A 27630-nucleotide genomic window follows, 5' to 3' on the forward strand; every position below is an offset into this window, starting at 1 on the left:
ATTTTAGATCAGGATCCCAATCATTGGCATTTTAAGTTGTTAAAGACTCAAAACCATCTCTTCTTTTGACTGGAAGCACAAAAGAAGCCTTTCTATTACAAAGGTTAATTTAGCATACCCACAAAAAGATTTGACACTGTAGCAGCAGTGCGGTGCCCAGTATAATCCTTTATAAGGAATTAGAGTCCATAAGTAACTCCAGTCTTCTTTTTCAGAATATCGAGGCTAATCTTTAACTGAATCAGTTGACCTAAAACTTCTATACTGGGCCACATGTCTTTCACGAGAAACAGATTATGCATTTGGAGGGGATTGTATTCTTACAGTACACGGATTGTTTCATATCCATCTGCTGTATATTAGGAATTTTTGACCACCCTCAATCCAGGTTTACCTGGCCTCCCTCATTCTCCTCAGTTGACCAGCTCATGATCTGTGCAATAGGGAGTTTCGACACCCCAGAGTTTAATGAAAGGCTGAACCTCAAAGTGAACTCACCCCAAGATGGGTGCATATTACAGGCAATTCAGTTTGAGCACCATGGCGGCTGTCTCCTTTAGGACCGGACTTACACCAAGACCAAGTCTGGCATCATGACTTTCAGTTATTTCTCTTTAAACCATTTTGATTTTCAATGGAAAATAGCTTGGATCCTTTCGATTTTCCAGTGTCCCCTCCTGGAGTTACTGTGATCTCACCCTTAAAATATATATCTAGGGGTTGATGCCTATGAGAATGCAAATACCAGTTTTCAAGAACTACTTAATAATAAAATATAAATTTGTCAACAGGACATTAATGTACCACCACCAACCAGAGCAAGCATTCAGCAACCTTCTCAGTCCAACCCACTAAAAATAGAATACAAAAAGTATGAAATGAAAACTGAAACAGAAAATTCAGGTGATGTAAAAATTTTTGGTCTTGGTTTTACCTCACATTACATTCTAGAGTCCAATTACTTCTCCTGAGAAGCCAGTTGTATTTAATTTTCCCATGTAAGGAGTTCCCACTGAAACCAAACTCCAGACACTGTGATATTAGATCAAATTTGCAGTCAGAAACACATGACTGGCCCGAACAGACCCCCCATTCAAGAGGCAGATTTCCCTCACAAAGCCCACAGCAGCCCCTTGTTTCATGAGCTGATCGAGGGTGACCTTTGGTATTGATGAAGATACCAAGGGAGCTCTCATTGCTCAAGTCACCAAAATCTTTGCTAATGAATTTAGCAAAGATAAATATGTTGATGGTTGTATCTGCTTCCTCATGGATTCTACAAAGATTTCTGAGGAGATTCAGTTTTATCATTCTTACCAAAATTTGCAATCCATTTGGAGAGAAGCAGGCCACCCTTTCCCCATACTGAGGCTAGGAGTGCATGCTTTAGAAAGTGAATCAGCAGCAAAAAAAACCCCATAACTAAAACTCCTACCCTTATAGTGAACTTCCTCAGGTAAATACCATCTCTAGGTTTCTGACTAAAATGCTTCATTCATTTGCATTTCATTGCCAGTAGTATACTCATTTGCTACTCAGAGAAACGTCACACAGACTCCTAGAAGTTTCTAAGCATTGTAGCCTAATTCTGCATCCATCAATAGGCACCAAGAGCCCATCTCAGGTCCCAGGTGAGCACAGCAGCAGGCTTTCCCTGCTCTCTGCAATTAGAGTAGGATTTGCCCTTCCCAGTATATCTGAGCCATTTCTCTTTCATCATAAGCTCTTCTGAAGGTAAGAAATAGCTGTTGGTACTCTGCAAGTAACACTGGCCTGAAATTGTTCAAAGGTTCCTCAGAAAATTCACTACACCAAATAGGGAACATAGGAAACCTATGAAACAACCCTCCCTGCAGCCAGGTAGAAGTGCACCATTTGTTTATTAAAAAGTACTATGTTTCTGTGTCTTTTTGTGATGCTTATTTAGATGGGATGTGATATATTCCTGCTGATAAACATCCAGCTGGAAATACAGAAGACATCTCTGGCAAGTGCTATATTACTAACCTGCCTTACTTTAATACCTTATATGAGAAACACACTTTTTAATCAGCAATTTAAGTTATAAACACATAAATTTGTTCATTTACAGTGCCATCAATCAAACTGTTCATTAAATCATCAGAAGAAACCACAGCGATTTCTTGGCACTGTCTGCTGACCCTATCCCATTAATGAAACTTCATTGCATTTTCCTGTTCTAAAATTTATAGGCTTAGTCGTCATCTCACTTCCTCATTTCAATTTAAAAAATATGTCCAAGTCCAGGGAATTCTCCAACACAAAACCCAAATAACAGACATGGAAGCAAGATGCCACATCCACATCTTTACTCCTGAGACAAGAGTAGGAAGTCCTCCTATTATGGAAAAATGCTTCCAGGAAACACAGGACTTTGCTGCTGCTCCTAAGCTCTACCATATTCGCACTCCCAGGGGTAAAGAGCACTCCCTGGTTTGCCTACTGCGCAACACCACAAGTAATGGAAAAACAGACTTTTTTTTCCACAAGTAATGGAAAAACAGGTCACTCATCACATCAAACAGAAAGTTAGTGACTTATGGATGAGAGAAAGAGCTTGCAGAAGTCCAACCAGACGTGGAAAACATCTTTATGATATCTGGCAGGCATTTCATTAGTAGGCTCTTTAGATTTATATCAGAAAACTGAACAGCTGGGGAATGCTGGCAGAACTCCACAGACAAGCACAAGATGATGAAACACACACAGACAGATAACATCCCAAGGCCAGATTTACACTAGAAACATTTGTAAATGTAATAAACATTAGTTAGGAAACATATTTCTTAATAATTTTTACACCAGTAAAAAGCTTTTTCCTTATACTTTGATGTAAATATACCAACAAGAAGTCCTCTTGTCCAGTCGTTCTCTATTACTCACTTTGTCCATCTCAGCCCTTGTCCTCAGGTCTTAGAAAAAGCCACTGTCAAAGCAAACCACCTGCATGATTACTGGGTAGAGACTATGCCGGCCCACTTCATCCAGCAGAGTTTTATCCCTGTGGGGCAGGGAGTGGCAGCACAGAGATTTACATGAAGTTCCTGGAGAAAGTTACCCCATATTGCCGTCCCATGGAGTCCCTCTCAGTCTCCTCATGCTTTACTCGCTTTGTCCCCCTGCTGCGCTGAGTGACCACCTTCCCAAACCCCAGAAGCAAGCATACACCTACAGAAGACCAGCAGGTTGGTTCTGCAAAGCACTGAGGGCAGTGACAGAAAATACCTTGCATTTATTGTGCTACTTTTTGGAGCTCAAAGTCACAAGCACATAGTCTATTTGCACATGAAATCAGGTGCAGGTTCCTCTTCTTTGCACATAAATAACATAACTGTGGAAGTAAATTAGCTCCTGATGATTAACAGTTCCATTTTACAACTTGGCAGCCACACAACCATCGATTTCTGCCTGTAAACATGACAGCTGTACACATACCAGGAAATGTGTGGAGTGACTAGTAGGTACTGCGAGGTGGTGGCTCAGTTTATGGGTTTGGGGCTATTTGGATCACACAGTTTCAGAAGCAGCTTACAGCTAGAGAAGATGAAGTTGTTACTGAAGAGGGCAGTGCCCTTCTGCCCTCTCTTCCCTGGACACCTTCCCATCACTTTCCATGAGCTGGTTTTCAAGTGCACCTGCACAACCAGTGAGGACATCAAGCCCATCCAGCTGGAAACAGTTCCTTGGAAATTAAGAACAAAAAGGGTTTTTTTTCAGCTGCACAGGCTGCAGGGCTGTCACTGCCGGGACAAGACCTCACCAGTTACAAGCAAGGTGGGGAGGTGGGACAGACCCGTCAGCAGGCGGGGACCTTCCAGCAGTTTGTGCCACCCAGGAATCCCTCTCTTGAGATTCCTTTTCTTCTCCATTCTAAAACAAAAAGAGGACTTAAATAAAATTACCCTTTATGCACAATTCATGCTGGCCCATTCAAATAATTCCATGCCAAACTGGATTGTTTGTTTGCTTTATTTTAGTATAAAATAAAAATTAAATCAAATCACTTCCCAATAAGATGAAGATACTTTGGGCTTTTCATCTAAATTAAAGTTAGTTCAAAACCAGGGTATTTCTGAAACAGGGAGATGTTTTCCATGTATGCCTGCTTCTGCTATTGACCACCCAGGGTACCATGTTGCCCTCCCGCTACATGAGTACAGAACATTTTCCTCTCGGTGGTATATACAGGGTTTGTTAATGTTGTAAGTAAGAGTATGTAGATTCTCAGGTGAGAGGGATTATCTGTATCAGTGGATAGTTATTCAAATAATTTGAATTTAAAAAAAAAAAAACCAACAAAAAACTAGTGATGGGGATTATTTCTTTCACAAGTTCCCCATTGAGTTTACACAGGCTTAAGTTAAAGTGAATTACAGGTACTGATACTTGGGAAGAAAAAGAGGTATCTTTTAGCTTCCCAAAAGAGTGTGGGATAGAAAGAGCTTTCCTGACAGAGTGAAAAAATACATTGCTTTAATAATATGGCCTGAACTGTACTTCTGTAAAGTCCAAGGGGCAAAGTCACACTAGAAATAACAAGTATGTTTAAGGTAACTGTCTACCAAATAAAACCTATATGTAAATTCATAGATGATTTGTGTATCACAAGTGAATAAACCTATTTATGAATCATTTTTACACTGAAGCTTTAGAATCCACACATCCATATATTTCTGTTCTATTCACACGTCTCTCAGGGATGTAGAACAATAGGATTTTCCATTGTCTAAGCTCTGAGCCCTGCTTTAGGACAATTAAGGGAATTTACAATTGTAATGCATTCTTGTACCTTGCCTCAGATAAACGACCTTCGTTATATAAATGTCTATAAAACTGTATGCCAGGCACCAGACATCAGGACAAAGAGGGCAGAAAAGCTAAGCCAGTATTTGAAGGAAGTAAATCAAATTCCTTTGCCTCAAAGTCCTTTTTAAATAAGAAATGAGGAATCAATTCCTCTCAACCTAAAAATATAAGTCTTTCATGCTTTACAGGAAAAAAAAAAAAAAAAAAAAAAAAAGGGCAGGGGGGGTAAAAGAAAAAGAAAGAAAAAAAGAAATCCCCCTGAGCAGCAAAGCTCTTTCTTTGTGGACTAAACTGCATTACTTAAGATAGCCCACAGCCAGGCCTTCTTAAACATATTGCTCTTGATCCACAGCCGATTTCCCACTTAGTGATCATGCGACGGATTATTCATAACTTGGATAGAGAGCTTAGCCCATGCTCACCGTGAGCCTTGTAGCATTCAATCTACCTAATCTTATACATCTAAAAATTCGACATTTAACCTAAATTTACTGTGTAGAACCTATTTATTACCAATAGAAATAAACAGGCACACCTAACAAGTAATTAATTCTGCCTATTTTTCATTTCTATTCTGGGAAGGGATAAATAACCCTCTAGAAGTGCATCTTTTAACTATACTGGGAACTCAAGACAATTATCTTAGACTATACATCAAACCTCTTGATGCTGTGATAAATCTCATCCTTTGCCAACAAAATCATCGCTGATTTCAGTATCAGTCACAAATAAAATGGACAAAGACATTTCGATCACCGTCCCTCATTTGCTTGCACAAATGCAGTAACTAAGCACACAAACTACACACTCAAAATCTTCAAGCTGGATTGGCATTCCACATTCAAGATGCCTCCTATGAACTTACCAAGAAAAGCATCCTGTCCATGTTCAGGATGTACAAATGTATTAGACATTGTGTTTTTATTTTATTGTTAGTATTTAGCAGTTACTTCACACTGGGGACAGTTCAAAACTTTACAAATTTTTGCTTCAAGCTATCTACTAGCTCAAGAACACCTCACTGTATTGGTATCACTTGGTTCAGACTTAACCAGAAAATCTCAAAGCCTGAAAAATCCAAATGTGCTTTGGAAGATTAGATGTTAATTAAAAGCTATGAGAACAAACTTCAGAGCAGTTTTTGAATTTTGTTTGTGTGGGTGCCCATGACTTGACTTCCATCAGCACTCTTCCTTTGTGCTAAAAGTATCAGCTAACTTCCTGCTGTGGCAATCCAGTAAAATGCACAGTAAATTAGAGCCTCAAGAGAGATTATAAGAGCCCAAACCAAGATTTATAACATGAAATTCCTTGTTACTGTAGGGCATGTTGTATAACGAGAGTACGATGATGAGAAGATGGCAATCTAGTTGAGAAAATAGTTTTAGCAGAGGGAGAATCTTAAACAAAACTGTAGATTATAGAGAACCTGAAAAGACTCTATAATGTCATTGTTCTCTGAGATCCCTGGACTAGATATTAAACTTACACAAGACATTGGATATGACAGTCCACATTGTGCAGCCCAGAAAGAAAAAAGCCCTACGTAAAGATTTCACTCTTTTGAAACTTCAAAATAAGGATTCTGTACACCATGCTCTTTCTCTATTATACTGGCTACTCATTGCATTATTTTAGTATTTAGCTTTTCTTCAGCATAACTAATTAGATATGACAGTCTACTGGGCTGCAGCCTCTGCAACCCTGTAATTTTGAGTTTGAAGGTTTAACAGACTATCCAACCTCACTCACTTTGTCTGCCTGTATCACATCTCCTGGCCAAGTAACATTTCTCTATAAACAAGATTAAGTTTACGTACACAGAACCTGTACCACCAAATACCAGCTGACTGAAGTGCTGGGAGGTGGACACAGGATTTGCAGACTTTCTTGAGACTTGCATCCCTCCAAGGGTACGGGGGAGCAGAAGAGGAGTCAGTCGCACTGTGGATACACATCCTCACTCCTGCAACTATTGATTACGCCTCCCCACCGTGCTGTGAGACTAATGGGTTTTGTGCCGGCCATCTTGAAGCCTTTCTTCTTAATGATTATGACCAGGCAGAGCTGAAATACATAAGTAACCCATCAGTGCAACCAGAGCCAATAATAGGCCCAGGTAACTACTACACACCATTCTTGGTAAAAAATCATCTCATATTGGTTGATACTAGTCCCACTGGAACAGCTGCTTTGAGCCTTTCCTTGTATTCACCTTTTCTGTATAGCTCTCTTTAGCCAGTCCTACAGCAAGGTTACAGCCTTCTACTGAGGTTCACGGGATGATTACGATTATATATGGGTCCTGCCTATTAACTTTAATCAGATATGTCCACAGCAAGATTTGGTTCTTGTCTGTTTCTCTGTTGAGTGTTTCTGCCTGAGAGAGTTAACACTGTTCATCTTCCATACGCATGCACATGAAGCCGTATGCCTGCAACAGAGGATAGAGAGTGACACTTAAATGGGTCAATGAACGATAGTAACCTTCAAACATGACTGCAAATAAATCTGTACTTGCAGCAAGACCTGATGCCTTCAGAAGCAGTATTTACATATTGAAGCATTTGGAGATCTGGGACATAGCTTGTACTTTGCCTGCACAGAAAATAGCTACCCTAATTTATCTTCAACACTTAGGAAACATGAAAGGGAAAAAAAACCAAAAAAACAAACATGTATGAATGACGCACAGCTTCATCTTTTTTTCTGAATGTGGTGAAAATGTCTTTTCAAAGCAATATCCATAGCCTAATTCTTGTTTGATAATTGCTTTTTGCTGACTTATTTTTAATTGCCTTTGTTTCTGTTACTTAAAGCACAAGAAAGGTCTTTCCTGACAAAAGAAGAGCCAACACAATTTGAAATGAAAGGATGACACATTCTCTCAAATGACAAACTAAAGTCACGAGCCCGATACGTACATTTAGAGATGAAATCTGTTTATGTATGCCAGTCAGGCAGAAAGTAATTTCTCATAATTGCAGTACCTTTATACCTCAAAGTACAAATAGTGTTATTCAGAGTCTTACAAACGGATAAAACCAGAACCCTTCCCAACATCCTTTCTCTTTTGAAAAAAAATCTTCAAGTAGGAGATATTCCAAAATAGCCCGGCAGCTGTTATGAACTGAACTGCCCATCTGCCTTCATTTCAAAGTGCAGCTCCAGCTGGGTCACTCTGCCACAAGGGAAACAGAAACCCTTCCTTCCTCAGAGAAGAACACTTTGGGTCTTCCGTGCTGATGTTCAGGGTCACCACATTTTTTACTGTTGCTCTCTCCCTTCCTTCTCCCAGCCTCTCCCACCCACATGCACACACACAGCAAGAAAGTAGGAAGGGAAAAAAGGCAAAAATAAAACTTTGGCTCTCTCCCCCTACCTTCCCGTGCAAGGGCTAGAGAGGAAAGCCCTGGGGCTTTCTAGAGTTACAGCAGAAGCAGCAGAAGTTGCATAGCACCTCTTTCCTCCAAGCTGGGCCTGATGGCATTATCCAGTCTGAAGAGCTTGGTGTGTAAAGGAAAGCTTCCTCTAATACACCTGCATACATCCTTATCACAAACTCTAGGTTAAATTGGAATGTGATGAAATATCTCCTGCAAACTGCATAGGAAAAAAACCCATATATTTTCCTGAACTATTAGCAAAAGAGTCATCATTTAAAACACAGACTTCTGAGATGATTTACATACTCATAAGACAACATTCTCTCCCTAGCCCTTACAAACATGGGGAGCCACATTTCTTGGACTTTGAAAAATGCTTTCAGTCCTGGTCACTGCAATTTAAAAGCTGCCACAGTTTTTGACCTTTAAAAAAAAAAAAACAGTTCAGAAGTCAGCTTATAACTCAAATAATTATGTTTGACTCCAAACAAAAAGTAGTTTTTCAAAGCAGTCTTATTCAACTGCAATAGATATGACAGTTTGCTGCAGGAACTTCTGCTGAAGAACAGGCAACTGCTGAGCACCCCGGCCCTCCAACCTTCTGAACAACTCCTGCACATCCTTCTCCTGCCTCTTCCCATGCTCCCAAACCAATTCTGCACTGCAAACTGCAAGAAGTGCTTCCATTTCCTACCATCCCATCCTCTCCCACAAGCAGGCTGAGGAACACTCAGAACCAGGAGTGCCCTTTGAAGCACACTCAGAGGCAAATCTCAGAGGTGAGACACTACATACAGTCAGGAGCTACCTGGGCAGAAACTTCAGAGATTGGTCTCCAAATGTGGAAGAACTCAGTGAATGAGAACAGGAGTCACGTTCAGAAGAACCTCTGAGACTGAAGAAGCTCCTCCAGCAGCGGGACATCCTCTATGGCCAGCCATATGAACAGCTGGGAGACTTCTGTTTTCAGAAATGGCCATACTGATTTTGCCCATTCCTCCTCAACACCCTCAACTTTCATGAAACAGAAACACAGGATAATATGTTTACTTTATTCTAGCACTAATCTAGTAACAGATATAACCTATGATCCTAAACGAAAAAATAAAGGAAAACTAGAAGTGTGTGAGGAAATAAGTGCTGGATTACCACCAATCCCCCCATTTTAGTTAGAACAACTGTGATTTACCTCTCTTCTTGAATATTTACACTAATGAAGTTGCCTAAATTAAAATACTTTTCATTGTCTGCAAACTCAATACAAAATCCTCTAAACACCACTGAACTAATTATAATCTTCTGTAGTATGTCAGTGCTGAATATGTTACAAACAAAACCCAACTGCACAGGGCATTGCTGCTTCTGGAATGAAAATTATTTAGAATAAGTGGCTTTCAGCAGTCTGGTTTCTGCTTTTTTCATAATCTGAAACCGGAGAAGTTGGCAGCCATGTAGGGATCTACATCCATCGAACTACCCTAAACTACCAAATTTCCATCTGTTTTAAAAAGCTCCAGCTGATCTACATTCTATGTTATGGATTAGCTGAAGTTTATAGAGTAGCACAAACAAAGCTCTTGCTGCTAACCGTATATTCTAAGCAATTAAATGTTTTATCAATAATATGTCCCATGTAAAGACACAAATCACACACAAATGAGTAATAATAATTTGACAGACACACTCAGGTTGCTGTATAAGTAACACTGAGTTGATTAACTTTTATTTCACATACCAAGAAAATTCAAATGTACACATTAAAATTATCTGAAGTTCTAAAAAAGGCTAATGAACTTTAATTCACAATTTCAGGACATGCTAAAATAAGGCATCAGAATCACTCAGCATTTTGGAAATCCTGTCTGTTCTAAATTATCTACAAAATGATTAGTAAAGAAAGTTGGGAAGCAATAACTCATTTCACAAAGCATGATTTCCACCTGAAGTTTCCATTTTGTTCTTATTCTCAGGCAGAGAGAAAACTCAACTTTGCTGCCAGATTTTTGTTGGTTGTGTTTTTTACAAACCAGTAACAAATTACTCCAGAGGCCACTGGAACACACTGAGGTGAGGGTGAACCAAGATTAAGTCCTTGAGTCAGATCAAGAACTCCAACTTGGGTCTCTTACATTTTCAAGTGTCCTGGTTATCAGCTTGACTGAGTTTTCTCTCTTCCTAGAAAGTCCTCAACCTGAAAAATCGCCATGAAACTGTAGTCAGAAAAATGTAGTGAAGAAACATCATGTTTTTGTTTCCATACACTGCCGTTTTCCAACAAAAAGAGGATATTGAAAATTTCCAGAGGGATTTTCATTATAAGCTCATCAGGACATCCTCTGTGTTAACAGTCCTTTCACTTATACTTTATGTCTGCATTGGTTAATTTCACAGTAACACCTGTAACTTCTTTTGACACTCTTCCTTCTTCTTTACAATTAGGTCATTCAACTTTTCAATGAAAGGGCAAGGGGTAAGCTATGGAAAGACTTAAGCTGGATTTTGGCTGATCCAACTGGTCTATTGAGACAGGAAAAATTTGGGAGTCAAAGCAGTTGCTTCCTCCACAAACCAGAAGTCCATCAAAAGAAATTAGCTATGTTAATGGCTTGAACACTTACGTATATCAGTAGTAAGAGAGGCCCACATAAAGAGTGTTGGTCTTTGCACAGCCTTCCAATTAGATGTCCCTGTAAACTATATTCCAAAACATGTCTGTTTCCCAAAGTCAAAACAACATGTTTCTACCTTTTCTTGACCATCAACTAAACTGACAATGACATTTCAAAAAGTGCTGGTTGGATACATTACCAGAAAATTAAGCTGGACTCCTCTCTTGAGGTTTCTTTAATCTTTAATTGTATGACTTCTATATGACTGGTCTACCTATGCTTATCCTACTTCTAGGTCATTTATCTATGCTACCTATTAACAAACCATTACACACAGGAAAGAAAAAGGATATAAGAGTCCAGGCTGCTTACATGGTTTTCCTTGCAAATACTGTCACTTTAAATGAAATACTGAAGAGACAGAGAACAATATCCATGCCACCTCAAACCACCTGTTTTGATCCTAAAAACCACGTGCACTCTCTGGACTCACCTTCCCATAAAACAAAATACCACCACTAAAATCAGTACAGCAGCACAGGTTTACACTAGTTCAGTAGCTGACATGGGCTGAAGGATGAAAAGCAAGGATTAATGACAACCTCAACACTTGGCAATATTGCAGGATTCAAAAACTGGAAAGTGGAAACCTTCCATGTAGGAATACCAATACACCAGGAACTCAGAATCTCAAGGTGGGATTTATTTTAACTAGCTGCAAACATCTACAATGTAAACATTTCCCTGAGAGCTATTCTACCAGGTCTGGCTGTGATGGAGTTAACTTTCTGCAGAGCAGCTGATACGGTGCTGTGTTTTGGATCTGTGACCAAACAGTGTTGATAACACACCAGTGTTTTGGCTGAGCAGTGCTTGCATTAAGTCAAGGTTTTATTTTTTTAGAGTAGGCTGGGGTGCACAAGAAGCTGGGAGGGGACACAGCCAGGACAGCGGACCAAAGGGATATCTCATCCCATACCATGTCGTGCTTGGCGATAAAATCTGGGTGAAACGGGGAGGAAGAAAGGGCATTCGGGGTTACAGCATCTGTCTTCTCAAGTGACCCTTCCACATGCTGAGGCCCTGCTTCTCAGACAGTAGCTGAACACCTGCCGGCCGATGGGAAGCTGCGAATAAATTCATTTTGCTTTGCTTGTGTGTGCAGCTTTGCTTCTCTTATTAAACTGCCCTTATCTCATTCCACAAGTTTTGAGCTTTTGCTTTTCTGATCCTCTCCCCTGTTCCAGTGGCGGGGAGTGAGGGAGCAGCTGTGCCTTCCTCCTAGTAAATGTGGAGAGTCACTTGTTTGCCTCGTTTGGGATTAATTTAAGAGTAAGTTACGCTCCACTGACCATCAGTGAAATCTCTTCTGTCTACAAAGAGAGCCTATGTTGTGGTCTAGCTTGAACACAGCCTCTTAAACAGCGGAAGCCTACATGGACTCAGGAATCTGACTGTCAAGCCTGTCTCAACGCTCTGAGAGCCAAAGGGAAAATGTGGTCTACTGCCTATTAGACACTAACTGATCACGTAATCCACGTTTTTGAAAATCTCTGATATAGCTAAGTACAACTTAATATCTGATTGTGAGATGAGCAGCTTCATTACATGCAGCGATACAGCAGCTGCAGTACGCCAGGCCACAGTCAGGCCTTCTGAGGGCAGTGTGTTCAGTGCCATAGGGGAGATGCACAAAGTCAAAGTTTTAGGCAAAATTTTCCGGATATAATGACAGTTGTAGGCTGTGTGCAAATGGAAAAATAAGCACACCTTTAATATTGCTAGTCTTCACTCCAGCACCAGCTAAATGCTTTTGATCATTATGTGCAAGTGGTGAAGGCACCACTGGTGTCTTTGTGACAACAGGTGAGATGACATTATGCTGACAGAGGCTGCAACAAACCAGAGTATCGTGCTGTCATCAGATCACAACATTTTGAAAATATTACTACTTTTAAAAATTTCTGTATGTACATGAGTCACCACTCCCTCCACTTCTGAAGAAGACCTGAGTGAAATCCAACCAATTGCTTTTAAGCTGTACTATCTGACCCTAGCAGATGAGTTTCCACTTCTGTATTTGTAGTATTTGTAAGAGTTCTTCTGTATTTTAGAGTTGTTGTTACTGTTACCACAGTAGCCTCTACATGCCCTGGTCAGATTCATGGTCCCATGTTCTTAAGTCATCTGACATCAAATACTAAGATCTCAGAGGAAGGACAGAATCTGATCTATTCTATTCTTCTCTCCCACACTCTCCACTTATTTGCTGATGAAAAATTGTTCCAATACAATGAAAGGGTTTGCCACAGTATGCTTTCCTACTAGGATCCAAAGCAACACTGTAAGATCCTTACACATCAATAAACCAAAGGTCACATAAGGATTAGTTTCACATAGAGTAGTAAATTCAAAACTTAATCAAATCCACAGTTTGGCTTTACCCACAAAAATCCCACCATCTGTTATGTTAGAAGAACACTTAGGGAAACTGCATAAGACACGCTCTTCTAGAGGGTTGTTTGCTGAACCTAAACCAGAAAGTCACTTTGGAACTGACGCAGAACAAAAAAATCACAGCATCAGGCATGAGTCCCACTGTATATAAACCCCAAGTGTGGGACCTACGAATTGTGTGGCAACAGCCTCAGCTGCAGGACCTCCATATATCTGAACTATCTTGGCCATAAGGCAAAGCAACTACTAGGTGAAAAGAGTCCTTGTTCAGGTAAAGGACCTCTTCTGGCACTGGGAAGAAATCCCTGCTCCTTCTTATTTCCTCTCCATCCATCTTATCAGCATTGCAGCTTCAGTTCACTGATACAGGCTACTTGTGCCTGTAATAAAATAGCATGGATGATTCCAAACCAGCAGACACTCTCCTCAGGATGTGACCCACTGAATTCCTGAGGAGATGTTCTGTCTCTGCGCTGACAGCTCAGGGACAGCAAAGGTAAGGCTTACCCGCAGGGATCGGCCAAGAGTCTGTGGTTCACAGGGGCAAAAGTCTCTTTAAAGGCAATACATGGAAGAAGAAGATGCAACTGCTTTTGGGGAGGTTTACATCTGTTGCTTTTTCCATTTTGCAAAGCCACAAAGAAAATGGTGTAGGTGGACGGCTGAAGACTGCTCTTCTCAAAGGCCTCCTCCTGAAATGGGTGCCTACGCTCTAATACTGACTAAGCCTCAGGGCTTTGCTTCTGATCTAATTAGATGATGATACTGCGATACAAAAGGAGAGGTTAATCTTGACTATATCTTCAATCTCCTTTCCTTGTGTGCAGTTGTAAACACCCTGGAAGCATTTGGAGTCACTTCTTCCTATATGTTGTAGTATCAGTACTTGCACAGAAAGGCTACAAATGCGGTTAATTAGGGGAGCTAAGAAAAAAGCAGACAGGAGAAACAATCTTTTAAAACATACTGGGCAATTCATACAAATCCTGAGATGTATCAGTGCCAGTGTGGCCAGCAAAAAAAATGACGACAACGCAGCTTTTACCACTCCTATCCCGTTCCCCTCATCCCTGTCAAGAAAAGACCACAGAGCACTCCTGCTCCTACCTCTGAGATTTGTCCAGTGCCAAGGGTATGCTGCGTGGATCCTCTCAAGCCTGGCCACAGCCAGACACACCCACTGTGTGCGCAGAGCTGTTTCTGGGAAATGCCCTTGATTTGCAGATCTTGGGTGCTGTTATTTGCCCTTCCCGGTGCAGCCAAGTGACTTCTCTAGCCCCCAAGAAAACCAGCCAGAAGAACATCACCAGATTCCTGTTCTTTGCACCACTCTCTCGGTGGCTCTTTTAAATCAAAGCACATGTTCCCACTAGTTTACATAAAACCTTGGCATTTTCCTTCTGCTCCCCAAGATACGCACTCCTTCCAGTTTTCTGTCACCAGCAAACCACTATTCAAACGAACAGAAGTAGCACACATTTATCTGGCACGTGAGCATACTCTCCTCTACACCCAGCAGGAAAGTGAGTTGCAATAACGCTCAGATTAATAAAAAGGAAATTCAGGCAACAATGGCAGCAGTTATAAACATGCAAAATTTACCAAACATGTATGAATTGGACCCACCATTGATTTACATGAGAATTCCAAGCCATTCTTTCTTACAGCTTCTAAGGAAAACAAGAACAAAGCACAAGCAACCTGATTACAAGAGAACTGACTGAGAGCAGAAAATTACTCAACTTATGTAATGTAATAAGCCCCTTTTGAAAAGCATCAGCAGAATGCTATCTTTTTTTTTATACCATTCTTTACACCACTGGCATTCAGGTGGATAAAACAGCTTCCATTTTACAGTCATTCTTCCTGCTATTTTAGCTTGTTATGCTGTTAATCCAGTAGCAACAGACTTGAACCACTTCTAAGCAACCAATATTCTTTTGCTTTTCATTAAAAAAAAAAAATCAGGTTGTTGCTGCTCTTCTATAATTATATCATCTTGTCACTACAAAGGAGGAGGAATATATACCTGTATAAAAATGTTATCTTCAAAATATTTGTTATAGTGATACAAACCAGTTTTGGTACATAGATAAATACACCTGAGTGTATAGGTGTATGTGCATAGATACATATATATGAAAACAGAGATAATATATACATCTACATATACTCATATCCTTATATCTACACATATCTATACATATATATTAGTTGTATCTCCACATATACATTACATTGAACACATCTACAAATACGAAAATAAAGGCAATGCACATAAAATAGACTCATAGATTACTAAAAAGAAAATTTAGAAATCTTGGTAGGAAGCAATACATTACTTCTTGTACTCTGAAAGTGGGGCCTCTGATGCTCTGGGACATGCCTATATTGGATGATGATATTTCTTGCACTCTCTCATTCGTAACACTGAATATCTACATGGACAGGAGTCACAGAATCACAGAATGTCAGGGATTGGAAGAGACCTCGAAAGATCATCTAGTCCAATCCTCCTGCCAGAGCAGGAACACCTAGATGAGGTTACACAGGAAGGTGTCCAGGCGGGTTTTGAATGTCTCCAGAGTAGGAGACTCCACAGCCTCTCTGGGCAGCCTGTTCCAGTGTTCTGGCACCCTCACTGAGAAGAAGTTTCTTCTCAAATTTAAGTGGAACCTCTTATGTTCCAGTTTGAACCCATTACCCCTTGTCCTACCGTTAGCTGTCACCGAGAAGAGCCTGGGTCCATCCTCGTGACATTCACCCTTTACATATTTATAAACATTAATGAGGTCACCCCTCATTCTCCTCTTCTCCAAGCTAAAGAGACCCTGCTCCCTCAGCCTTTCCTCATAAAGGAGATGCTCCACTCCCTTAATCATCTTTTTTGTCCTGCGCTGGACTCTCTCCAGCAGTTCCCTGTCTTCCTTGAACTGAGGGGCCAGAACTGGACACAATACTCCAGATGTGGTGTCACCAGGGCAGAGTAGAGGGGAAGAAGAACCTCTCTCAATCTACTAACTACCCCTCTTCTAATACACCCCCTCATGCCATTGTCCTTCTTGGCCACAAGGAGTGGGAATCCAAGTCAGGACAAGTTTTCTTAGGTTAAAACTGTGGGTGATGTGAGGGAGTAGGAAGAAGGGCTTTGCTTTACCATGCTGGTAGTCAAAAGCCCTAATTTGGCCTGAAAAGCATATTGGTTCACATTCAACACTGACATTTCATATGAACTGCGTTAGCTTCTCTGATTTTTAGAACACAGTTTTAGCATTAAACCATACTGATGACTGAAAAACTGTCATTTAGGTAGTAGGCCACACTCTTCCTTCAGCAAGCTTTACTCATTTCAGTTAATGTATCTCAGGGAGGAATTTGGCCCAAAATGTTCTATCACAGGCAACACTCCTGGCAGACTGTCAATACCTAATCCTTGGAGAAGCTCTATCCATTATGCCATAGTGGTTATTTCAAGGTTCACTTGGCCCTGTACTTTTAAAGTGGTATAGTACAAACATCTGAGATGGATCTCAGGTTGGCTTCAAAGTTAATTTTATTTATTGCAGAATCTGTGTCACTTTTTGCCCCAACTCCCTTTGCTTGGGGAGTTTATTTTTACTGCCTGTCAATAAGAACTTCGCGCTGAGTGTCAAAATGCCACAGCCATCCCCTGTATGGGAAGGCCTGCTTTATTTTTATCTACTTGTTTTGTTTTTATAATGCATAAATGGCATATTTAGAGTATATGGTATTCAGGAGGATGATGCTAGTGCTTCTGTTTGGAGGATAAAGAGTAAATATGTTAAGTGTTATGAATATTCTGGAGTTTCATCTTTCTTTTAGTGTCCCTAGGTGTCATACTACTACTGGACAAGACAAAATAATTCTCTGTGAACACCTAGTCTTACAGTAATCCCGAACTTCATGGAATTGTGGCTACTTCAGGTAACGTATTTCTCCTTGAGGTTTACATCACCATTTTCCCGGACAAGAAATCAACTAGTCAACCTTCTTCAGTAACGTCTGTGAAGCTCCTCTGAATGTTTCTAATATATCTGCTCACACACACAGTCATAATTCAGACTTGAAGACAGCAGCACCTGATTTATTATAATCATAATTGACAGCAGCTCGATTCCTTGTTTGCAGTTACTCACAACTTGCCTGAAACTTTCACATGTGAGGGTAAAAATGTGCCAGTGTGAGTTCCACTTCAATGATGATTTACATCATGGGGAAACTTTCCATGGGCTTAAACAACAGACTGGCCAGACACATTATTTCATTTATTTTTAAACAGAAAGCTTAGAACAACCAAATCAGCCAAGAAAGTAAAAAAAATGGTCTTTGCTCAGTTACGTGATCAAAGGCCAGTCAAACTGAGCACAGAGACCAAGGCGAGGCTCAGAGGAACAACTCTACAAACCCACCCAGTGCAAACGCAGCCCCCTGATTTGGCCACTCTGAAGACACTCAAAGGAAAAGGACAGGACCACTGTTCCTGGAGGAAAACCCACCAAGATGTGTCAACAGGGAAACTCTCTCCCTGGAATGCCATGCAAGCAAGAGGGGGTGGTGGTCTGAAAGGGAATAGGACTTACCGCATCATTCAGGGAGAACAGAGGTTTGGGATGGTGTAAAACCAGCTGTGAGTGAGTATGGCAACTACAGAGAGTGAGACATAAATACTTATCTCCAGACGTTTAGGGGAATTGCCAAAGGCAGAGAAAGGGATGGATCAAGGACTGAGGAGGAACAAGCCTGAGATAACAGATAGAAAAAACAGATTAAAGGGACCAGAAGCATGTGAACAGGCAGCTGGTCAGTACTGTCTATCTGACCAATCCCTGCCTCTGATCACCACAGTCCAACCTGTACTTCTGCCAAACACTATTCCCAACTACCCACCATGTGAATGCACCCCCAACTGCGCGCCCAGTGCGTGAACGCCACCAAGTATCACAATGACTCATCGCTGGAGTAAGAGGCTGCAGACCTGAGGGCTTGTAGGTCCAGGTGCCAAAAACTGGAGAAGATCAGAGTCTGGGCCAGTGATGGGATTGACAGAGTGACCAAAACTCACTGGTGGAGAGACCTGCCTTGTGTGCCTGTGTGACCCTCAAGCAGCTGCAGGAAGGAAGGGCTGTGAGCCATCGGTGGTGGCCAGGTTTGCACAAGTGCCACCTGTGTTTAGGTAGGTGCTGTAAAGGCATTTCTGTGCTCGTGCTCGTCCCTATGGCTGGCTGAGTGTATGGCACGTATGGACATGCATATGCCTATTGGGAATATGTGCCCTGCCTTATTACTTACTGGACTTCTAAATTCAGAACCAAAGCTGCCAAGTACCAACAGGGCTGGAGCAAGAGAAATTTGTATGGGTCCTGAAGCCCCACCAGATTTGGCTACTGACAACAGTCTTGTTTTACAATCACCACAATTAGAAACTCTTGCAAGCTTCTTGTGAAGAACCTGCAGTTCTGATGACAAAACAGACCTGATCCAACCAGTTTTCAGAAAGGCCTCTGATGAAGCATCTGCATGCTTAATATTTATTTGCTGTCAATTGGCTCCTCCGGGGCAATTTCTCCTTCAAATAATTCTCCAAGATTCAGGGTCAAAACCAAAACCCAAGTGAGTAACTTTTCATGGTCAGCTGTGCACAGATGCACCCCTCTGCATTCGTCCTTGTATTTCTAACTCTCACATTTCAATGGTGGCAGCATATGACCTTCGCCTTTCTGAGTGCAGAAGGAAGCTCAGCCCCGGACAGCCACCAACAGGCTTCACCTTCATGAGACTCAGAGAGTTATTTTAGATAGTCCGGCCTCAATATTCATATTCAATAAGCTGGCTGAAGTGTGTGGCTTTTTGACCCAGAAAAAAAATAACTCTAATAGCAAATATTTACCTTTAATCCCCTTCCTTTTAATTTTGTACCCATTTACCAGTTCTAGTCCTGCCATGCTGGTGCTATTAGAGTGCTTAATTTCCAAAGCCCTTTAGGTAATAAATGGATCATGACTGAAAAACTTTTACTAGCCATGTTCTGTGTGTGCAGCCTCATCCCGTTGACTGCTTCCACAAGCACAGAATAGATGCAATAGGGCACAATTCAACTCCATTGCTTAACAAGAGTATTAAAACCTTCAGATTTTTTTTTTCTTCTTCAAACTTCCTATTAACTAGGTGCATCACTTCACTTGAAATTCCCTTCTTTTGTCTGGCATAAAAGCCTACCCTCTGAAGATCACCAAGAGGTCTCCTTCTCATTTACCCAGGAACCTGACCACTGCATGTTCTGTCTTCTCCTCTCTCCTGCAGATGTACTGCAATTATTAACAATATTTGTTATTATTCTTGTATACAAAAGATGTAGGCTGTAGATACTAGATGAGAAGCAGATGGTAACATATCTTGTAAAGCCAAGATCCCTGCCATTTATTTTTCTTTGGAACAGATACATTGATGAAAAATGATCAAACAAACAAGTGGTTAACTCAGTTCAACTATTATGTAATTCCTCATAGTTCTTTCTGAAAAGAACGTGGAAGGTTTCATCCCTATCCTCTCTGAAGAGAATTAAGTCTTCAGAGTGCATCTGTGTCTCTCACTGAAATCAGCAAAGTCTAAATGAACTGTGAATGAGAATACAAGCCTAACAACAACAAAAAAGTCCCATCAGGAAACGCAGTTACGAAGGTTCCCACAGCGTGACTCAACGCATATTGCAGCATGCGTCCCCAAACACACCAACTCCTAAACAGAATTATTTTGTCCTCATTCCAGAGACACTTACACAGTACCAGTCCTTCTGTATTTTATACTAACATTACATTCTGTATCAAGTACTCAATACTTCAACAGGTGTCCTGATAATTCCTCGTTCAGGAAACCTCTGAGCTGCAAGCTGTGAGATCCCAGGGAAACACTGCTACTACAAACCTGCCTGCCCTTGAACCCTTCCCCAAGCATTCAGCTCTAGCTGCTGTCAGAGAAGGGACACGGGGCCAGGTGGACCTTCCCTGACTTCATATGATTGGCAAGCGGACCTAAACTCACAGCTTACTTTTTTCGAAAAGTCAGTTTTATGTTAGACATGTATCCTTATGCACCTCAAGAGTGTGCAAGTCCCAGAGGTCCTGGCTCTAAGGCCTGGCCTTTTTGGATAATGTATTCATGTTCTGCCTCAAGCACATTCATCCTGAGACCCAGCACTGACCCCTCAGTTTGCAGTGCTTCAATATTAAATCTAAATCAGTTAAATCCTGTGTGCTAAACTATTATGTTAATTTTGCTGGGATTCTCCTTGAATTTTGTTTGGAGTAAGTCTTGAGATCTTAATTTTAATAGTAAGACCAAATACTGTTTTCTAATAGAGGATAAAGGTAGCCAGGTTGTGAATTACAATACAGTTGAGTATTCCTTGTGAGGATCTGCCACATTTTGAGTAGTATCATGTTCCCTGAACTCTCTCTTCCCAAAACCAGCCAGTTTACCTACAAGAACAATGCTATAGAGAAGTGTGAAGCAATGAATTTCTTAGAGGATACAGAGCTGAACTCTGAGACACTAAATCCCCTGGGAACAAAACACCTGACTTAGTAAGCAGGTAAGTTTAGACCCTATGAGCCTCCAGAAGGCACCTTCCAAAATGACATGACACAAGCAAAAAATGGGCCCCCACAGCATTTTTACTCTTGAGCTAGCTTCTCTTCTCAGTTGCTTTTGTTGATTCCTCTTTCCTTTTACTGAGGGTATGCAGAACCCTGATCAACCATCTGACGGCTGAAGCCTCAAATTGCAAAATGACTCTTGCTTCATCTTCTTTCAGACTTCAGATGTATCCTCAGACTATGGAACTAATTCTACTTTGAAATGTGAAAAAAGTACACCCATATGACGGTGCATGCTGTCTCTACCTCCTCAACACCTCAAGCAAGAGATGACTGTGTATGGGCAGAGGACAGCAAAGCATTTCATCAAATCCCACTCAGTGTACAGAAAGTTGCAGTGGAGGGCTGTCAGGGTGAGTTACAGCCAGCCCTCAACACAGGCCTACTGCGAGATGGAAACAGACCAGAGCTCAAGCTCCCGACAAGTCATCATCACCACTGCCATCACCACTTCTCTGGAATATACATTCTGGAATGTTTTAATTGGTTACCGCTCTCAAACATCCTTTCTCAGCCATGAGTTTTCATAACAGAAAAATATGTTCTATTCACACAAAGTCTCAGTGGCCAAAACTCATTGAGTCAAACTCAGATATATTACCAAAAAAAGCTCCAGGTGCAAAAATAAATCAAACCCACAACAAGAACAACGGGTTCTGCATGGAGGAAAACAAGTAATGCTGAAGTAAGGTCATACTCAGCTGGGAAACAAGAGAAGAGTCAGACAAAGGGGCTGATCAAGACTTGTCCCAAATAACCTCCATTTTATACAATTCATGCAACAGGATGCTAAGGAAAGTTATCTATCACTTAATAAAATGCTGTGAACTATTCCAGTAACAGTGACTACTCGGTATATTTCTACCATCTGGAGGCAGAATAAGTGGTAAAACTGCATGGATTTAATCAAGATTGAAGTATGCATTTAGAAATCCTCCGTTAAAAATTACGTTTCTTTTTCATGCATTTCACTAATATTTTAAGTCACTTAAAAAGAATCCACAAAATATTTGCTTAAAGAGCTTTTTCCTAGTGTCACAGTTCGTTTCAACCAGCTTAACTTGTTTATTCTTTCTAACATATGGATCTCAATTTGCATACATCCTCCTCTCCAAGATGAAAACACTCTCTCAGACAAAGCAGGCAAAAACGGACAAAAACAATACAAGCCATCTGTCAGAGAAAGACAAAAAAAAAAGAAAAGGAACAAAAAAAAAACCCTATACCACAAAACCCCCGAACTCTTTCGCAAAGGAGGTTTTTGCTCTTTACTGTTCTGCATCTTTTCCTCCCGTCTTAGCAACAGCGCCTGGAGCAGCCAACCAGCGCCGGGGCGGCGAGGCGAGAGCATCCTCCCCGGGTTACCTCCGTGCATCGCCCGCTAGTAACCGCGCCGGGCCAGCCCCAGCCGAGCAGCCGCACCGCTACCGCAGTGCACCTGCTGGGGACCAGGACAGGCTTTTTTTTTTCTGACTCTTCCAGCAAGGATTAGCAAACAATTTAGGGCAAATCCTCCCCTCCCCGGCTCCCCCCTCCTCTTTTTCATTTGGGTCTTTGGATACCTCCCGGTGGGGGGCGGAGGGGGGGGTGAAATCTCTTAAATGAAGTCGCAGAAAGGATGCAGCAAAAAATGGCTAACTAAATTAAAAGAAACAGGTCTGTCCAAGTGCACGTACCAGAACTAATTCGTAATAGAGCACCAAAGCAAATCAACAGAACCCAGCCTGTTAAAATTTCTGCTGACGATTTAACAGTGGGTTAAGTTTCCATCTTATGCAAAGATCAGTATTAATATAATATACAGACCTTCTAGCTGAAGTGTATTAATAGGTATCTAGCTGTTCCGATGACAATGTCTCGGACTGTGATGGACAATTTTCTCATTTCATGAATATCAGGCAACCTGCCAAAGACTCCGTGTTTCCCCATCGGACATGACGGAGCCATCCAGAATAAGCACAGTCCTTCATTCCCCTCCTTCCACTCCTGCCCTTTAATGTGCTGAATTTATTTATTTATTTATTAATGTGCTGAATCTCCAAGCCATGAAGCAACAACCTTGTGAGAAAAGACAGCACCTCTCTGGCTGGTTGTTTCCACAGAGTCTGAGCCACTAGAACAAACTCAAAATAACAGAAAAATCACATTTTCTGTGGAGCACAGATTTCTGTATTACTACTAAACTGCTCCATAAAAATACCTGGACACATTTTGGCTGGGTGGAGACTGTTCCTCAGAGGTTACTAAAGACCAAATCCTATCAGAACTTAAACACAGCACAAATGAGTCATTAGAGTCCTAAAAATAACAATGGAGAAATTTCCAACTAAAAAGTTGCCTAATTAACCATGAATACTGACAAAAGGAAAAAAAGTAATCCCCGAGTTATTGTGGAGCTTTGATCCAATTTATTAATACTTCTTCCTGGATGCACTCAAGTTATGTGAGAACAATATTTCCGTTTCCCTCCTACATTATAACACAAACACCTAGAAACAACAGGACAAATGTCCTTTGGTGGCTATACAGAATCTTTTCAAAGTAAAGCTCAATGAATTTGACCCAGACAGAAGGCTCCAAAGTACTTTTTGTGCCCTCTTCGTATTTGGGACTATCTACATTTTTATCCCCAAACCACTCTTCTATTCATATTACTTTATGGTGCTTTTAACAAAAATGGCAGAAACCTAAGGCACTGACTTTTCTCCAGAATCCTCTTGCAAACAGTTTTCAGGCAGCCCTAGCATAAAAACCTACACATCTATAGCTCTTGTATAAACTGGTAAAACCAATATGTGTTTCCATCGTTTGTAATTCCAACTGCAGTTTAAACAGTCCAGAAGCCAAGATAAGAACCACTTCCAGATCTCTTTCTCAACACTTAGATAAATGGCTTTGTGACGAGACACTGAATATTGGCCACGGTTTGTTCTGAGCTCTGTGGATCTCACTTTTCCTCATTTAAGAAGCCCACACTGGATCTAATGGAGGACTCTCCTCTTCTTCCCCTCGAAGCCACCCAGCTCCCTCTTCCTATAAAAATGGAGAAGGTATTCTCAGGCTAAACGGCCCCATTATTTCTTTGTGTGCTCAAGTTTCCTTTTTCTACAATAGCTTTGCCAGTCCATCTTAATCTTACAACACGGTCTTTCCCCCAGCAGTCCTGCAGCTCTCTCACGCAAACCTGGAACCTTGCAGACCCTGGGCACTTGCTTGGACAAGGGCTGGGCTCACAGGTCAAGACACATTTTTGGTTCTTGAAGATCCTTACCCTCATAAGTTCCAAATTAAGTCACTTATCAATCTCTTTCCTTCAAAACTGAAGAAACAGTTGATTCTACCAGTTGACAAATGCCCTAAAAGCTTTCTGAGGACAATGCCAAAGTCATCTGAGATCTTCTGAAACTTTTACCTCTCTAACCTTTTACCAAATTCCCACACTGGTAAGAACTCCTATGGAACAGAGTGGGTCAGAGGCAGCTGCCTTGATCAAGGATACAACTGCCAGATTCCTTCCTTGTTAATACCACTGACTTCAAGAAGAATTATACCATGAATCAATCGGGTCCAGACTCATGCCAATCTTTGCTATGAATCTGATAAAACCTCATTGAAATGAGTAGTACAGCATTTATCATATAAATCTGAGAATGAAAATAAATGCCCTTCCTTATTTTTAAAGAGAAAATGAGATTTAATAGATAAATTAGGCATTTTAAGGCTGACACAAATCAATGAAAAATTCTTATTTAAAGTCTAGAATGGTTTATTTAGCGTCTTTGTTGTTGACAAGCAATGCAAATTCACATTTCTTTGTGCCTTTAATAACAAGTAAATGATGTTACATACCATGAGTTTCACTGTCTGAACAATACAGCTAAGTACAGAACACAATGGCAGCATTACTAATTATTCCTCCTTTTGTTAATTTAGAGCCTAACCTTAACATCACTTTGCAATACCATCTTTACTGAAGGTAGTACATTTTTTGTTGTTGCTCTTTAGTTGAATTTCTCTCCAACATGCTGGCACAAATTGTCTTTGCAAGGAAAATATACTTCTCCCTTTGTGATCTAACACTCATGAAAAGTTTTAACTAATTCATTACAGCCACAGAGAAAGATGTAGAAATAGTGGGGTTTTTTTCCAAGGTCCATTCTAGAATAGAAACACCATTAACTTAAAAGGCACATTTTCATACCAGCATCCCTTATTGCTTATTGCCATGACCAGCACCCAAGAAAAATGTGAATCAAGAGACATCTCCCACTTCATTATTTTTTTCAGCTTGTGCATGCAAGTTTATTGGTTTTAAATCAGTTGCATTTCCTACACTGGACTTTGTACCTTCAGGAATATATTTTCTGCTATCTTCTCATAAAAACATAAATTTAAAAATTTCATATCACAGAAATGACAGATTCTTTGAGCACAGGGAACCCACAAGGAGCATAGAGCTAAAATATCCACCAGTGTTTCAAGACACAATATTGCCCTTTGGTTGATCAGAAACAGATTAAAACCTATTGCAAAGTCCTCATTTGCCATTAGAGAAGAAAACAGTAAGAGGCATTCAGAATAGTCTTACGTGTCAGGTATTCATCTACAAGCCCATCAGTTTCAAATAGAGATATCCCAAATTGCCAACAAACAATTATATTGCAGAACCACTAAAACAATTCAAGGAATCTGGCAGTTCAGTCCTTACCTTTATTTGAGACAGTTTAGACAATTCACTTTTCTATTTCTCTAATGGAAAACCTTTTTTATTAAAGCCAATACATCGGGTCAGTCCCTGGAGTAGGGAATATGGCTGCAAGGAAAGTTTGTTTACAGAAGGTTTCTATACCTGGCAAGCGATTCACTGAATCATAGAAGTGTTGCTGGGAAGAGACCTCTGGAGGTTGCCTTGCCCACCCTTCTGCTCAAAGCAAGACGATCACCAACACAACATGAGGTCAGCTGTGGCTCCACCCAGCCAAATCTACACCTGCTGGCAGGGAGCAAGCACACTGTCTCTGTGTAACCTGGTCCCAGCACTGCACCAACCTCCTGGTGAACAGATATTTCCTAATGTTCACCATAAGCCACCTAAACTGCAATATGTAGCCATTGGCTCTTGTCTATCAGCTGGCACTACTGACAGAAGCTTGGCTCTGCTGCCTTTATACCTACCCTCTAGGTAGTTACACACCAGAATAAGATCATCTCCCAGCTTCCCCGTCACTGGACCAAACAAGCCGGCTTCCTCAGCCTCTCTTTGTAGCTTCCCTGACCAATTTTCTACTCCTGACAGACCCTTCCCAGCTTCCCAATATCTCTGCTAATCTGGAAGGCCCAAACCTGGATTCAATATTCCAGTTGTGCTCTCACCAGCGTCAAGGATAACTACTTGCCTCCATCTAGCCATGTCCTCCAAAGGTAGCTCATTATGTGGTTTACTGTACTTGCAGTGAGAACACACTTTGGCTCATACTCAGCTTGGCACTGACTGTAAACCCTCCCAAGTCTTCTTTAGATCCTTGGCTGGCAGAAGAGTGCCAAGACCTGCTGGTAGCCAGCATGCCCCACAGCCACTCACGGGCTGTCCTCAGTGGTCCCAGGAAAGACAGATGGTGCAAGACCAGGTGAGCAGGGAAGAATATGAACTCCTGCTCACAGATAGCCAGAAAAGTTTCACCTCCACTTCCAAATCTAAGTGTAGTGACACAGTCATAGTCAGCCATGCCCTAGAGCTAAATACCACAACCCGTCCTTTTCAGCAGCGGGACAGCTTGTCAGGATGTGTCATTTTGTTCAAGCCGAGTCACTCAGACATGTCAGCAAATGTAGACAGAGGTTTTTGGTCTAGAACCCCTTGATCGCTTTTGGCCAGTAAGAAAGAAATCCAGTTAAGAACTTCAAGTTTTTAAATCTTACATAAGACACTATGGCATAGTTCCATTTCTTGGGAAAAAGAACCAAACAAACAAAAAACCAAACACATCTTCAACTTTTCAGTTTGTTCTGATAAGATAAAAAAACATTTTTAATGTAAGAAAGTTGCTGCCAAACCAAGTTGTTCTTCTATGTACAGTACAAATACATGCAATTTTAATAAAGAATTAAAAGAAGGGAGGTATGTGCCCATATAGTTTTGATGTTAAAAAAATCCATTAAAGCCTTAAGTTTCCACATTCTTCAACAAATTAATAACTGTATGCACAGGCTGCCCACATACAGTAGTGCTTCCATGGCCATAGCTCCAGTGTTTTTCATACCACACGTTTTTAGACTACTAAAGGCTTGGTGTTGTGATAATGACACAATTTCCAGACAGCGGCAATGTACTTTGTGAAACAATTTCAAGTGGAACCTTTAAACCAGTGGATTTATAGACTCAGAGCAAGTGCAAGTACCAAGTACGGCTCAGGTGAGTGGCGCATTGGCAGGGGCTTATCTATTAAAAAGAACTAAAGCACACAACCATACCAATTTACATTACTAAGAGAGAATTCCTTGAGGAAGAGCAGTTATATCATTCAGTACACAAAATTCTCCTGAAGATTTCAGTATTTTCTCTTGGGCTTACTTCTTTTCACTAGCTGGAATTTACTGCACGACCTAGTTTTTCTTGCAGAGATAACTAGTTACACACACACAAAACAAAAACTCTCTAGGAAACACATGGCTACACAA

At 40.9% G+C, this 27630-nt stretch overlaps 1 protein-coding gene across 3 annotated transcripts in view; it reads right to left on the reverse strand.

Annotated features, from left to right (window-relative positions):
- ABCG1 (ATP binding cassette subfamily G member 1) overlaps positions 1-27630 on the reverse strand; it is a 58263-nt gene that overhangs the window by 26257 nt on the left and 4376 nt on the right. The window lies entirely within an intron of this gene.

The sequence above is a fragment of the Streptopelia decaocto genome, assembly GCF_964273445.1.
Source record: "Streptopelia decaocto genome assembly, chromosome: 1".
In the NCBI taxonomy this organism is placed as follows: domain Eukaryota; kingdom Metazoa; phylum Chordata; class Aves; order Columbiformes; family Columbidae; genus Streptopelia; species Streptopelia decaocto.